Raw genomic sequence first — 14,534 nt, 5'->3', positions numbered from 1 at the left:
TTTTGCAGGAATTATTGACATTTTCTTCAAATAGTTCACAGCACAAGTAGGTTGTTAAACTTAACGGCACATTGAAGGCGATATCAGTGTTGATTAGTAATTAGTTGCTGATCCAACTCTGATATCTTTTACAAACATTGTTACTAGCTATTGTTTAATTTGTACGTAAACTTGTGTTTATGCAGATTGTGTTTACAACTCTAGTTACACAAATATATACAACCATCATTAAAATCCTATATCACATGTATACTAATCAGCATCCCCGCGACCCATAAATAGGGAAAGCATTGGGGTCTTATGTAGGGCAAATTGTGACAATTTTGAGCTTATACTTGGTCTTGGACAATTCAGAATTGTTTGTGTTTTGAAATTAAAACTTATAAGCAAAAGATTGTTATGTTGTCATTGTACGTAGTTATTAATACCAAATGATATAACCAATCAACGTGGTTAGCTTTTGTTTAGATTTTGATAATTACCCAGATGAAATTTGTGATTAAATTTTGTTTTATTTAATTTAATCTGTAATTTTTGTAAAGGCATAGATTAAGCTTATGTATCTCAATCTGATTGTTTGTAGATTTCATACGATTTTTAATAAGACTATCTAGCAAATCTTTTGTATGTAAGTAGTATGAAATACACATCAAGTATTAACCTTTGAATGTGAATAGTATGTAATACATATCAAGTATTACCTTTTGTATGTAATACACATCAAGTACGGTTTTTGATCCCGCGGCATTGGGCGTGGCATTCATGGCTAGTTAGAAAGAAAATAAAGAGAAAAAGAATTACCAATTTTTTTGTATGTGACCCAATATCGTAGTAAATAAAGTGTTGGATTTTCACCTATGTATTTCTGGTTCGAAACCCTCCTCTTTAAATTATTGTAATAGTTTCGAACTTTCTCCCTTCCTTTAGCAATAATAAATTTGTTTGCATGTGGTTGAATATCCTAGTGGATATAGTGTTGAGTTTCCACCCATACGTCTCGGGTTCGAAACTCCCCGCTCCTCTAAATTATTATAATAGTTTTGAATTCTCCTCCTCCCATAAATAATAATAAATTAAAAGGAAAGGAAAAAAACTTTGACAAAAAAAAAAAAGGAAAGGAAAAAAAAAGAGAAAAAGAAGAAAAGTTAAGCAAGAAGCAATGACCTCAAATTGGCATAGAAATAATGAGATGCAAGACAAGCCTTGTGCATTACCATTTCATTAATGCACAAACTTGTACAAGATCAAACATTTCATTCTGTTGCAGTTTACTAAGAAGATTCCAATCCAACCCTATATAGATTTGCACATAGGTTAGCATGAAAAAGAGTAATGAGATATTTATAACGGATCAGGGAGTATAAACTCATTTATAGGAAGACTGAGTCATTGGAGCTTGTTCATCCAACAATTCATCATGTTGACTTCTCCAAGTAAATAAAGTTGTCTTTTGATTAACATGAAACTGATGAAGTTTACAAAATTTGCTTCAACCATACTAGAAAATCTTATTGAACAATTAATAAACCCATATCGATGTCAAAGGACTAGGGGCTAGAAAAAAAGTTCCGAAAATCCTGAACCGACCAGTTCGATTTCGAATTCGGTAAAGAATTTGTGAGTTTAAGATTTAATACGATTCTCGTCATTTGTAAGTGAGAAATCTTAGTTCGATTCTCGTCAAAGACGAATTTGAATTACATTATTGCTAACTCAGTATGAGTCTAAGGCTACACTCTACTTAATATAATAATATTGTTTGTTCAAAAAAAAAAATTTAATACGAACCAAATCGATAAATTTATTTGTTTGTTAAAAAAAAAGATTTAATCGAACCAAACCGATAAATTTATTATATTAAATATAATGCAACATAACTTACCTAAAAAATTAGGCTGGAGAGACTCGAACCCCAAATCTCATTCCAAGAAATCAATGGTCTCAACCAATGAGATACTATAATGCAACATCCTTATTTGTCGTAATTAAGAACTATTAAACCCAAGCCGCCAACCTTATACCATTTCACCGCCACCGGCTCGACTTACCCTTTTATCTCCTCTCCTTTAACTCACCTCCCTCTCGACCCTCCTTTCCGCCATCATCACCACCGCGACGAATTAGCCACCGATGAATCAGCCATCGCTACCACCGCAGTTTACAAAATCGTACTGAAAAATTCAAAACAAATTCGAGAATACTGGAATCGGGAATACCAAATTTTAATTCAGTTTGGTTTTAGAAATGCAGTCCCGAAAAGGAATCTGTTCGGTATTCGTTTTATACTTTTCGGTTCGGCCACCAAGGGTTTAGGAGGACTAGAGGTGGAAGCTTTAGAGAACACGTGTCTTGAATTGAATAGGAGGAGTAGAGGTGGAAGCTTTAGAAAAGCAGATGAACAACAGAAGAAAAGAAATGAAGGATTGTAGAGGAGAAAGAGTTGTTTATCATCCGCGTTAAGCTCAACTGAATGAGCATTACAAACTTTTGTCCAAGAGTTGCCACAGAATCTCTCTTAACAGAAAACTAACATAACCTCTCTTAACAGAACCTCTCTGAATGGGACTCTTCAAGTAGTGATGGTGGCTGTTCTGTCATCGTCTTCAGTTCCTCTCTTTTACTCCACAAAACCATATATAACCCACAGATGATTAAAAACTCTCCTAATATGCTGCAGGGCATAACAAAATATAGAGATATTAGAAATATTTCTCATGCAGTTTTCTGTTTTTTTTTTCTCCCTTACAATTTAACCAGAAAAAAGAACAAAGTAAATTACTTTCCTAAGTGTAACTTCTCATCTAACAACAACGTCGCAGCTAAGCCCACCAGCAGAAGGCCAAGAGGGTTGAAAATAGCCACAAACAAAGGCCCTCGCATGCGCACACACCATGCGGTCAGAGTAAGGACCAATCCCGAAGTAATGACTCCCTACATCATATAAAACACAGGTTTGGAACAGCTCAACCTATAGTCTTGACAAACTGAGGATGCTAAGCTAAATACAGAGATAAGGCAGGATATGGAGAAACTGTAGCTCACAAGGATTCGCAGCAGAAAATTGCTTATGGCTAAATACAGATAAGGCAGGGCATTGTTGGAAGCTAACCAGCTCCTGGAGTCGGGGAGTCGAAGGCAGCAAGATACTTCCGAGCAAAAGGATGTCATCTGCATCGAAGAAGAAGAAAGAAAATGAAGGGGCTCTAGTCTCCAACGGCTAGTTTTGTTTTTTAAATGTTTGTGTAAGTGTGTGAGTGACAAGTGTACACTCCAGATTAAATCACTTAACCCCAAATGAAGGGTTAGGATGTAATATGGAGTAGTAAGGCTTAATGGTTGTTAAAGCCTCTTGTCAATCACCTTTTTAGATAAGTATGGGTGATGGAAATGCACCATACTCTTGTGTAATGTTCACTCTACTTATTCAATCAAGTCTGCTGCATAATTACACAGCAGAAATCAATCTCCAATTTTTCCTTTTCTTGTTTTTCAATTCTCCCAAGAAACCGATTCAAACACTCAATCAAAAACACAAAACAAACAAATTCTATCATGGCCTCAGAGCTTTGTTACTGATCTTACAACTTTTGGGGCGTAATCTGTGCAAGATAAGATCTTTGGGAGCACCAACGTAGTGTCTTCTATAACAACAATCAACAAACAATTCTGGAAATGAAAGGATCCAGCAGTAGCAGTGAGCTAAAAGCTCCAGTCTTTGATGGGGAAAATTATGATTTTTGGAGAATAAGAATGACAACCATTTTCAAATCCTATGATCTATGGGATATGGTTCAACATGGGTATGAACTACCTGAGATGGAGATCGATGCTCTAGAGGAGGATCTCACAGAAACACAACTCAAAACACTGAAGCAGAATCGGATGGAGGATGCTAGAGCACTTGGAATCATTCAAGGTGCTGTCTCAGACACCATTTTTCCGAGGATAGCAAATGAAGAGACTGCAAAGGGAGCTTGGGAAGTTTTACAGCAAGAATACAGAGGAGACACCAAAGTTAGAAAGGTAAAACTTCAGTCCCTTAGAAGAGATTTTGAGTATACAAGAATGAGGGAAAATGAGCTGCTAAAAGACTACTTCACTAGGCTGTTTGATGTTGTAAACAAGATGAAAACATATGGTGAGGAACTGCCTAATGAAAGAATTGTCCAAAAACTGTTGATTAGTTTGACTAAACCCTATGATTCAATAGTGAGTGTTATAGAAGAAACCAAAGACACTGAAACTCTCAGTGTACAAGAAGTGATGGCATCCTTAAGAGCTTTTGATCAAAGGCTCGAGAGGCATGCTGACTCTACACCTGAGAAAGCCTTTCAAACACTCAATGTTGGATCTAGTAGTCAAGCCAGTGCAAGCAATCAGAAACCACAGTGGAAGGGCAAAAGCAAGAAATGGGAAGGAAAAGGGTATCACAACTCAAAACCTAACCAAGGCAGCAATACAAATGTAGGTCCAAGAACCAAGCAACAATGCAAGCACTGTGATAAATTCCACCTTGGAGAGTGTTGGTTCAAGGACAAGCCTAGATGCCACAAATGCAACAGGTTTGGGCACATTATGAAGGATTGCAGATCAAAGAATGTGCAACAAGTAAACTGTGCAAATCAGGTGGAAGAAGAAGCAAATGTGTTTTGTGCTTTCAATGCAAAAATGGAGAGAAACAATGAAGTGTGGTACATTGACAGTGGCTGCAGCAACCACATGACTGCACATGAGTCTTTACTTATTGACATCGACACCAACTTCACTGGAAAAGTGAAAATGGGAGATGGAAACATTGTCAAAGCCACTGGAAGAAGAACTCTGGTTATCAACACCAAGAAAGGAAGAAGATGTATAAGGGAGGTGATGCTAGTGCCTGGATTGGATGAGAATCTACTTAGTGTGGGTCAAATGATGGAGCATGGCTATTTCCTACTCTTTGGGGGAACTGTGGTTGAAATCTATGATGACAGATCCCTATCAAACTTGGTGACCAAAGTGGAAGTGAAAAACAGAAGCTTTCCACTTGTACTGAAGTACTTAGAAGAAGTGGCAAAGAAAGCAAGTGTGACAAGTTCTATGAAACTATGGCACAAGAGACTTGGTCATTTAAACATGACAAGCTTACAAAATCTGCAAAAGGATGAAATGGTGCAAGGTATACCAAAAATGGATCAATGCAATGAAATCTGTGAAGGGTGTGTGTTTGGCAAGCATCACAGAGATTCATTTGAAGCTGGAAAGGCTTGGAGGGCAACAAAGCCACTCGAATTGATTCACTCAGATGTGTGTGGACCAATGAGAACAACAACAATCAGTGGAAACAGGTATTTCCTAACCTTCATTGATGATTATTCACGGATGTGTTGGGTGTATTTCATGAGGTTCAAGTCTGAGGTATTCACAATATTCAAGAAGTTTAAGGCATTGGTGGAATTACAAAGTGGATACCAAATCAAAAGACTAAGAAGTGATAGGGGAGGTGAGTACACCTCACATGAGTTCAATGTATTCTGTGAAGATGTAGGGTTGGAGAAGCAACTCACTGTGGCATATTCACCACAACAGAATGGGATTGCAGAAAGGAAGAATAGGACTATAGTCGAAATGGCTAAGTCTATGATGCATGAGAAGAACATGCCTTATAAATTTTGGGGTGAAGCTGTGAACACCTCAGTGTATCTATTGAATAGGTGTCCTACTAAGGCATTGGAGAAGAAGACTCCATTTGAAGTGTTCAGTGGAAGGAAGCCTTCTGTGAAGCATCTGAGAGTGTTTGGCTCAGTGTGCTACAATCTCATCCCTCATCAACTAAGGCACAAGTTGGAGAAATCAAGTAACAAGGGTGTTTTTGTAGGCTATGGTACTAGTGAGAAAGGATACAGAGTTTATAATGTGTTGACTCAAAAGATAATCCTATCAAGGGATGTTATCTTTGATGAAGACTCAATGTGGAACTGGGATACAATGGTAGAGGAAAAGGACAGTGTCTCTCTACAAATTGACCTAAACAAAAGGCAAACAAGGGAGCCTATAGAGACCTCAGTTCAAGAAGAAGTCACAGATAATGGTGACATACAAGGAACTCCACAGCAAGCTACTATGAGTCCACAATCAAGTCAATCACAGACAACAACTCCTAGTTCAACTCCAGTAAGATTGAGAAATCTGGATGAGATTTATGCTACATGTAATTACTGTGTAGTAGAACCAGAAACGTATGAAGAAGCTGAGAAAGATAAAGCTTGGAAGAAAGCAATGAAGGAAGAGCTTGAAATGATAGAAAAGAATGACACTTGGGAACTTGTAAATCGACCAAGTGAGAAGCCTGTGATTGGAGTAAAATGGGTGTACAAAGTGAAGCTAAATCTAGATGGTTCTGTGCAAAAGAACAAGGCCAGGTTAGTGGCCAAAGGGTACTCACAGAAACCTGGTGTAGACTTCAATGAAACCTTTGCTCCAGTAGCAAGGTTAGACACCATAAGGACTTTGATAGCACTAGCAGCCAAGAAGGGTTGGAAGCTGCATCAATTGGATGTTAAATCTGCATTTCTAAATGGAGTGCTAGAGGAGGAGGTGTTTGTGGAACAACCTCAAGGGTTCACAAGTCAAGAGTTTCCAGAAAAAGTGTACAAGTTAAGGAAGGCTCTTTATGGCCTAAAACAAGCTCCAAGAGCTTGGTACAGTGAGATTAATTCCTATTTCATTGAGAAAGGATTTCAGAAAAGTCCTAGTGAAGCTACACTCTACACCAAGACAGAAAGCAACAACAAGACACTCATTGTCTCAATCTATGTAGATGATGTTGTCTACACTGGAAATGATGCTGCAATGATGGAAGAGTTCAAGGAAGAAATGATGAAGAGGTATGAGATGACTGACCTAGGCCTCTTGCATCATTTTCTTGGCATTGGGGTAATTCAAAAAACAAGTAGCATCTTTATTCATCAAAAGAAGTATGCTGAAACTTTGCTTGAGAAGTTTGGTTTGAAGGGCTGCAAACCAATTTCTACACCCTTAATTGCAAATGAGAAGCTCAAGAAGGAGGATGGAAGTGAACCTGCAGATGCTAGTCTATATAAAAGCATTGTTGGCAGTCTATTGTATCTAACTGCAACAAGGCCGGATCTGATGTTCTCAGCAAGCCTACTTTCTAGGTTTATGCAGAATCCTAGCAAGATACATATGGGCACAGCTAAGAGTGCTAAGATATGTACAAGGAACTCTTGATTATGGTATCAAATATGAGATGGGAAAGTCATCTATTCTAATTGGATTCTGTGACAGTGACTGGGGTGGCAGTGAGGATGATAGTAGAAGCACATCGGGCTATGCTTTCACTTTCGGATCAGGGGTATTTTCATGGGCCTCTGTGAAGCAACAAAGTGTTGCACTGTCCACAGCCGAGGCAGAGTATGTGAGTGCATCAGAAGCTACAGCTCAAGCTATTTGGCTAAGGTTCATACTTAAAGATTTTGGCGAATTGCAAGTTGAAGCCACACCACTTCTGTGTGACAACACCTCTGCAATTGCCATGACTAAAAACCCAGTATTTCATCAGAGAACAAAACACATCAAGAGAAGATATCATTTCATCAGAGAAACATTGCAGGACAACACAATCAAGCTAATCTATTGCAGCACAGAAGATCAGATCGCAGACATATTCACAAAAGCACTACCGAAGGAGAGATTCAATTACCTGAGGGGTTTGCTCGGATTGACTTCCAGAAGCAGTTTAGAAGGGAGTGTTGGAAGCTAACCAGCTCCTGGAGTCGGGGAGTCGAAGGCAGCAAGATACTCCCGAGCAAAAGGATGTCATCTGCATCGAAGAAGAAGAAAGAAAATGAAGGGGCTCTAGTCTCCAACGGCTAGTTTTGTTTTTTAAATGTTTGTGTAAGTGTGTGAGTGACAAGTGTACACTCCAGATTAAATCACTTAACCCCAAATGAAGGGTTAGGATGTAATCTGGAGTAGTAAGGCTTAATGGTTGTTAAAGCCTCTTGTCAATCACCTTTTTAGATAAGTATGGGTGATGGAAATGCACCATACTCTTGTGTAATGTTCACTCTACTTATTCAATCAAGTCTGCTGCATAATTACACAGCAGAAATCAATCTCCAATTTTTCCTTTTCTTGTTTTTCAATTCTCCCAAGAAACCGATTCAAACACTCAATCAAAAACACAAAACAAACAAATTCTATCAGGCATGCTAAGTTAAATACAGATGGTGCAAAGAGCTTAGTCAGTCATATTACCGAATACACTGCCGTGAAAAGTTTGATGTCCCGGCCCAACTTCCACTCACTCCAGTCCCTCTCCTTGCAGAGGCCAAAAGCAGTGGACTGGATTGATGCCATGATAGACATCAGGGCCGTACTTGAGTACTGGCAAGGGTAATCCCTAGTCATTTTCTTCTGTATTGTATATACACCAAGTTAATATTACAACACAATATTAAACAAATCATACGGATTAATTTATGAATGAATGGCTGGTTACTATTATATATATTAATATATTAATAACCTGAAATATCAGCCACATTGCAAAAGAGATGCTACTGCAGAGTGCTAAGACGGAGCCCAGCAACTGAGTGCGAGTGTTTCTGTGCAAGACGTGGCTGTTTTGGTGGGAATATTTACGTAAAAGGTTTACGTCCGTCAACCAAATGACAATCTCGTGGCCTTTGTAGAAAGTGAAGATCATTGTGCCTCCTACACAAACTAATGTACCCACAACTTTTGCCCTTCCCGTGCGTGTCCCAATGGCTAACTTCATTCTGAGAATTAATTTTAACCCGAATTTTCATATTAGTCTAAATCTACATATTCAAATCTGAAACCGCTGTTTAATTAATTAAGTAATTACTTATATACAAGTATGTTTAATTAATTAAGTAATTACTTCTGTACAAGTACGTACCTAAAACATAATGCTATGAGGAACGTGATGACTGGAATAAGGTTATTGAAAGGACGGAATTCTATCTTTAGGACATTGCATTTATGCAAGCCTCAATCTTCAAGTTTGTCAGTTTTTCTAACTTTATCTCTAGTTGTTTATATTAATCTCATATATAATTGATGTTGTGAAATTTCTTTATGATTATTATCATTGAAGTTCTTGTGTTATTTTTCATATTTTCTAATATTGCTCCAACAAAAGCTACTACAAATCAAGATCCTAGTTCTTGCTAATACAATACAACTTTGAGGGAAAAAGTTTTGATAGCTAGGCGACTCTTGCACCTTGTCCCCTTGAAAGTTTAAATAAGAAAATTCCCAAAACAGATTTGAATCAAACTGTTTAGTGTAGACCAATGTTTTACACCAGCAATAATATTCCATTAGTCACTAAAAAGTCGGAACATATTATGTTACCCATGAAATATAATTAATAAGAGAACCATAAAATACATGCAAATCACAATTCTAGAAAATATAATTATACATGTAAGTGAAGTCAATGTTGTAGTTAGTTGGCGACGTAAAGATTCTATATTACCATGGACCAACGATAAAATTGATTCATAGCTTGTGGATATTGGAAGTTAATTAATATAAGTATCTTATTTTGTCAAATTATTTGGCATAAAATATGGACACAAAAACAACCCCGCCCTTAACAAAAACCTTTTTCATAAGAACCAAAAAAAGAGGTGGCATGTATAAAGCCACCGAATTTTGCCTACTAATAAGGATGGATGGGACAAGAGAGATATAATCAAGATAGGCATTGCAAGCCAACAAGGTTTTCCACTTTGAAAAGGGGTGGGGGAAGGGGGAGAACGTTTATCGTACACACTTTACCCTTTCTTTGCAAGGAGACCATTTTCACAACTTGAACTCGTGACCTTTCAGTCACAATGGAGCAACCTTTCTGTTGTTCCAAGGCTCACCATCAACTAATTAAGGAGTGTGATATCCACACACCATTTTTTACTTTTCACACACCTTTAATTTTCGGCCGTCGGATCAGATGAATTGAAGAAGATTAATGGACAGAAATTAACAAAGGGTATGTAAGAAGTAAAAAGTGGTGTGTGGATAGCATATCCCCTAATTAATTACTTCGCTTTCTTATTATAGGCTAAGGAATCTTCTTTGTACCCTATAAATCATCCAATTATAACCCTATAGTTTTACATGGTATTAGTTTTCTAAGCCCAGCATAAGTTGTTTTTTATCGTGCCACAAGCAGATGGTATTATTTAGCATTTACCAAAAAAAAAAAATCTACTCTTCATCATCCAATTTTACTCTTAGCTAGAGCAGTTCACCGCCTGAACTTTTGTCCAATTTGTTAACCAACGTGATCCATCCATATTCGTGCTCATATTCTCATTCTAAAAACCAAAATTAGAGAAAGATATTTTGCCTTATTTGAGGGATTGAACCAACAGAGCTAATGGAATGAAACTACAAATTGAAATGTAACAAAACAACTACACGGACCGGAAATGTGACTGGAAAAAATAAAGAAAAGAGATTACAAAACAAAACAAAAAATTTAGGGAATTGTTATTAACATTCTAAAAATCTCATTTTACACTTCTCACACGTATATTTTTCTTTCTAATTATAGAAAATTTAGAGTGCAAAATAAGATTTTTAAAGTGCCAATAACAATTTCCAAAATTTAATAAAAAACCATATATACCTTCCCACATATAATTTCTCATCTTGCAACAAAGACACAAGTACAACTAGCAAAAGCGACAATAGGTTAAAAGTTGATACAAACGATGACCCACGTAAATGTACAAACCATGTCGTCAGAGTCACTATGAGCCCAGTTTCCACAATTTCCTGCATCGCATGACACAAAAACATGGACAATACTTTACTTTAATACTGGATAAAATGTATTTCACTTTCAATTTTCCCTCTTAATGCTGCTTTGGAACATTGGTCAAATACTAAAATTAGCTAATAATTTCCTTCAACTAGTTGATTTTCACAAACTTGGGAGAATAAAATATAAGTGACCTACTTCATGCAATCTGCGCTTTTTTTTGGGTTGGGGGGGGGGGGGGGGAAGAGAGAATCTGTGGATTTGGTTTGATTATTTTTCAGTTGTGAGAGCTCCTTTTAGGATGTGAAACTAGAATGTAGCGCTTCCTCAACACCTGATGGTGTTGTTTTGTCGACTGTCGGCCCACTAGTACGCTTGGGACCAAAACCATGCACTAATCTTCTTCTCTTAAATTACACGTAGGGGTGGGTTCCGTTTAGTTTTTGGCTGAAACTGAAAACCGAACCAAATTTACTGTTCGATTTGGTTTTTTTTTTTCTTCTTCTTTTTGGTTCGAATTTATCATACTACATATGTGTGTGTGTGTGTGTGTAGAGAGAGAGAGAGAGAGAGAGAGAGAGAGAGAGAGAGAGAGAGAGAGATATAAACTGAGTAATCAGTATATGTGTGTGTGTGTGTAGAGAGAGAGAGAGAGAGATATATATATATATATATATATAAACTGAGTAATCAGTATATACATAGTTTTGCAAACATAAGCTTTATTTCTATAGCAGTGGAAAGATGTCCACTTCACTAATTCATAAATGAAAATAGAACAATAATATCGATCAAAGAACAAATTAACTATTAACAAATTAACAATAGTATTGATTAATTTGTTCGAAGATCAAACAAATTAAACCTCATAGTATAATTCTATTTATTTCTGTTGTTCTAACTTCTTAGAGTGCTAACAGTACTAATCCTTAAGTTCCCATCTCAAAGAAACCCCTACCATCACTATCTTTTTGTTTGTTTGAGAATTGAACTGAAGGCTAACAGTAGTCGAGGACAATTTGACAAGGGCAGAAAAAGTTGAGAAAACCCTATGAACATTGTGGGAGAATAAAATCTGGCTTCGACTCATGGGCCAATACCAATCATCTTAGGAGAAAGAGGTGTGCAAGACAAAAGCCCACAAGAAGTATACGCAAGGAACGTGCCTAGATAATTCCCCACTACGGAGGAGAAGTGGGAGAGGGAGACGGGACTTGGTATTTGTTCCCAGGGCATGCAGTTACATAACGGATTACCATTAAGGAAGTGGGAATGAGGACTGGTGGTGGGACTTGATCCTCAAGCATGCGGTCCTATAAATAAGGAGAGGATCCAAATAACCAGGTGCGAAAAGAACACCCGAAAGAATCCAGAGAATAGGAACTAATCGACTGACTTGAGTGTCGGAGTATCTTCTGCAGGTACCCCGCCAGGCCAAAGCTGCGGAGGAAGATTATTTTGGGACACTTCGAAGAAGGATTCGGCGAACGTGAGGATTGCAGTCAACAACTCTGTGGAGGTATTTCTCCTTGTGGGAAATCTCGCTCCAACAGTAGTCGAGGACAATTTGACAAGGGCAGAAAAAGTTGAGAAAACCCTATGGACATAACACTGGCGGTGAATCTGCCATGGAAGCTTACAGCAATTCTAATCACTCAAAAAGCAAAGCTATTCATTGGACAGCATCTACAAGGATCTTAATTTGCTATAAAATTAATTGCAAAATATGATTTTAGCTCTTGAAACTCAAGTTTCTTTACATAAAATCCGACATAGTTTTTTTACTTGAATAAAACCCAATGACTAGGCTCCACATAAGCAAATTCATTAATTCTATTTGACTTTACACATTTTGCATTTTTCAGATGCCTAAAATACCCCTAATTACAATTTTAATGTATACATTTAATTCTATGCAGATTTGAAGGGAGGGATTAATGAAAAAAAAATGTATTAATGTTTAAATTCATTGTATATTAATATATCATAACAAATTGTATGTTAATGCTTCTGAAAAAAAAATAATAAATAATAAATAAACATTAATGTTATACTTTCCTTTAGATTTCGTAATTGTTTTCTAAATTTGCATAAAATTAGACAATTTTAATTTAATCTTGTCATTTTCTTACCAAATGGAAACTGAAAGGGAACTATGGAGTAATTTACATAAAAACATAGGTAAATTATTTGGACATATGTGTTAGTAATAAAATATTCCTAGTATATGTAATAATACATGCAAAATAATTTATCTACAAAATAAAAAAAATGTTATTTGATTCAATATTAATTTATCTACATTTGATATAATAAAGTATAATTGCACATACATATTACTCAAATGTGCCCAATATATGTAATAATGCATGTAAAATTATTTACCTACAAAATAAAGGGATGTAAGTTGATTAAAAAAATAACAATATATCTACTACTTTTTGTTTATGAATTTTAATTTACCTATTTTTTTTTTTGTACAAACGTAATGTACCTACTGTCACAGCCCGTCCCGGAATTTTAATTCCGAGGACGTGAAAAGACGAAAATGCCCTTAAACGGGACTAAGGGGCGAAAATTTAACAATTGGGATTGAGTTGGACACGTGGGATCCCCACATCCCTCAAAACCTTCCCCAATTCCCGTACCTTGTCACTCTCTCTCTCTCCTCCTTCACGATTTCTCACTCTCTCTGTCTCTCTCTCCTTCGAACTCACGGACCAACTTCAAAAACACCCTAAAACTTCCACCAACGTCAAGTTTGAGACCACCATTGGAATCCTGAGGACTTCACGATCACGTGGGTACTAAATTCAGGTGAGTTTCATTTCAAAAACCCTAGTTTTCAAGGACCCCGTGATATTGCACTGTTCATGAACTTCGAATTGGCTTTGTTTTAGGCTAAAACAAGCTCACAGTGAGCTGAAGGAGGTCACGAGGAGGCTCGGAGTGCCTCGTTTGAACAAAATGGACGTCGGGATCACTTGGTTCGAGTTTGGCCGGATTTTGGAATTATTGGAAAGGTATGATCTCGTTGTTTTTAGGCCTTAAAACTAGTCCAACGCGATAGTAGATGTTTAGGACTTCAATTTGGTATAAATTACGTGAAAAATGGATGAAAAACGAAGGAGAATAGCAAGTTTGAAATTTTTCCAGAAACCGGCGAACAGTCGCCGGCGACCGGCGACTCGCCGGAGAAGACAGGGAATATTCCGTCAGTTTTGACGGAATATGCTAACGGCGTGACTGACGCCGTTAATTATTTAACGGAATATGCTAGGATTGAACGGAATATTCCCTAACTGCCGTTACTGTGCCGTCAGTGTGCATGGCACGTGGCCGCGCGTGGGGGCGCGTAGGTCCGTGCCATTTCAGGCGCGTGGGGGCGCGTGAAGGGTCCAAAAATTATTTTAAAAATATGGTGATGATCCTGAGGTTGTCTAGGTCACGGTGGTATATTCATATACCCAATTTGAGGAATATTTGAGGAGTTATTAGCTAAGAATTAGGTTATGCGTTAAATAACGTTAATTCGGTTATTTCTCGTATAGGCGAGGCTTGTACGGACGTTGGGCATGACTAAGGGAGGCTCAGGGACCTACGACACGTCGATGTATTCTGTGAGTGGGCAGTTTTGTTTTCCGTATATATATATACTTGACGTTTCCCAGAAATTGAATTGAAATGAAAATATGTTTAAAATGAAATACATATGAGTTATGTGGAAAAACGGGAA

This window comes from Malus domestica, chromosome 08 (genome assembly GCF_042453785.1).
Source record: "Malus domestica chromosome 08, GDT2T_hap1".
In the NCBI taxonomy this organism is placed as follows: domain Eukaryota; kingdom Viridiplantae; phylum Streptophyta; class Magnoliopsida; order Rosales; family Rosaceae; genus Malus; species Malus domestica.
The sequence above is the reverse complement of the archived record's forward strand: the minus strand, read 5'-3'. Positions refer to the sequence as shown.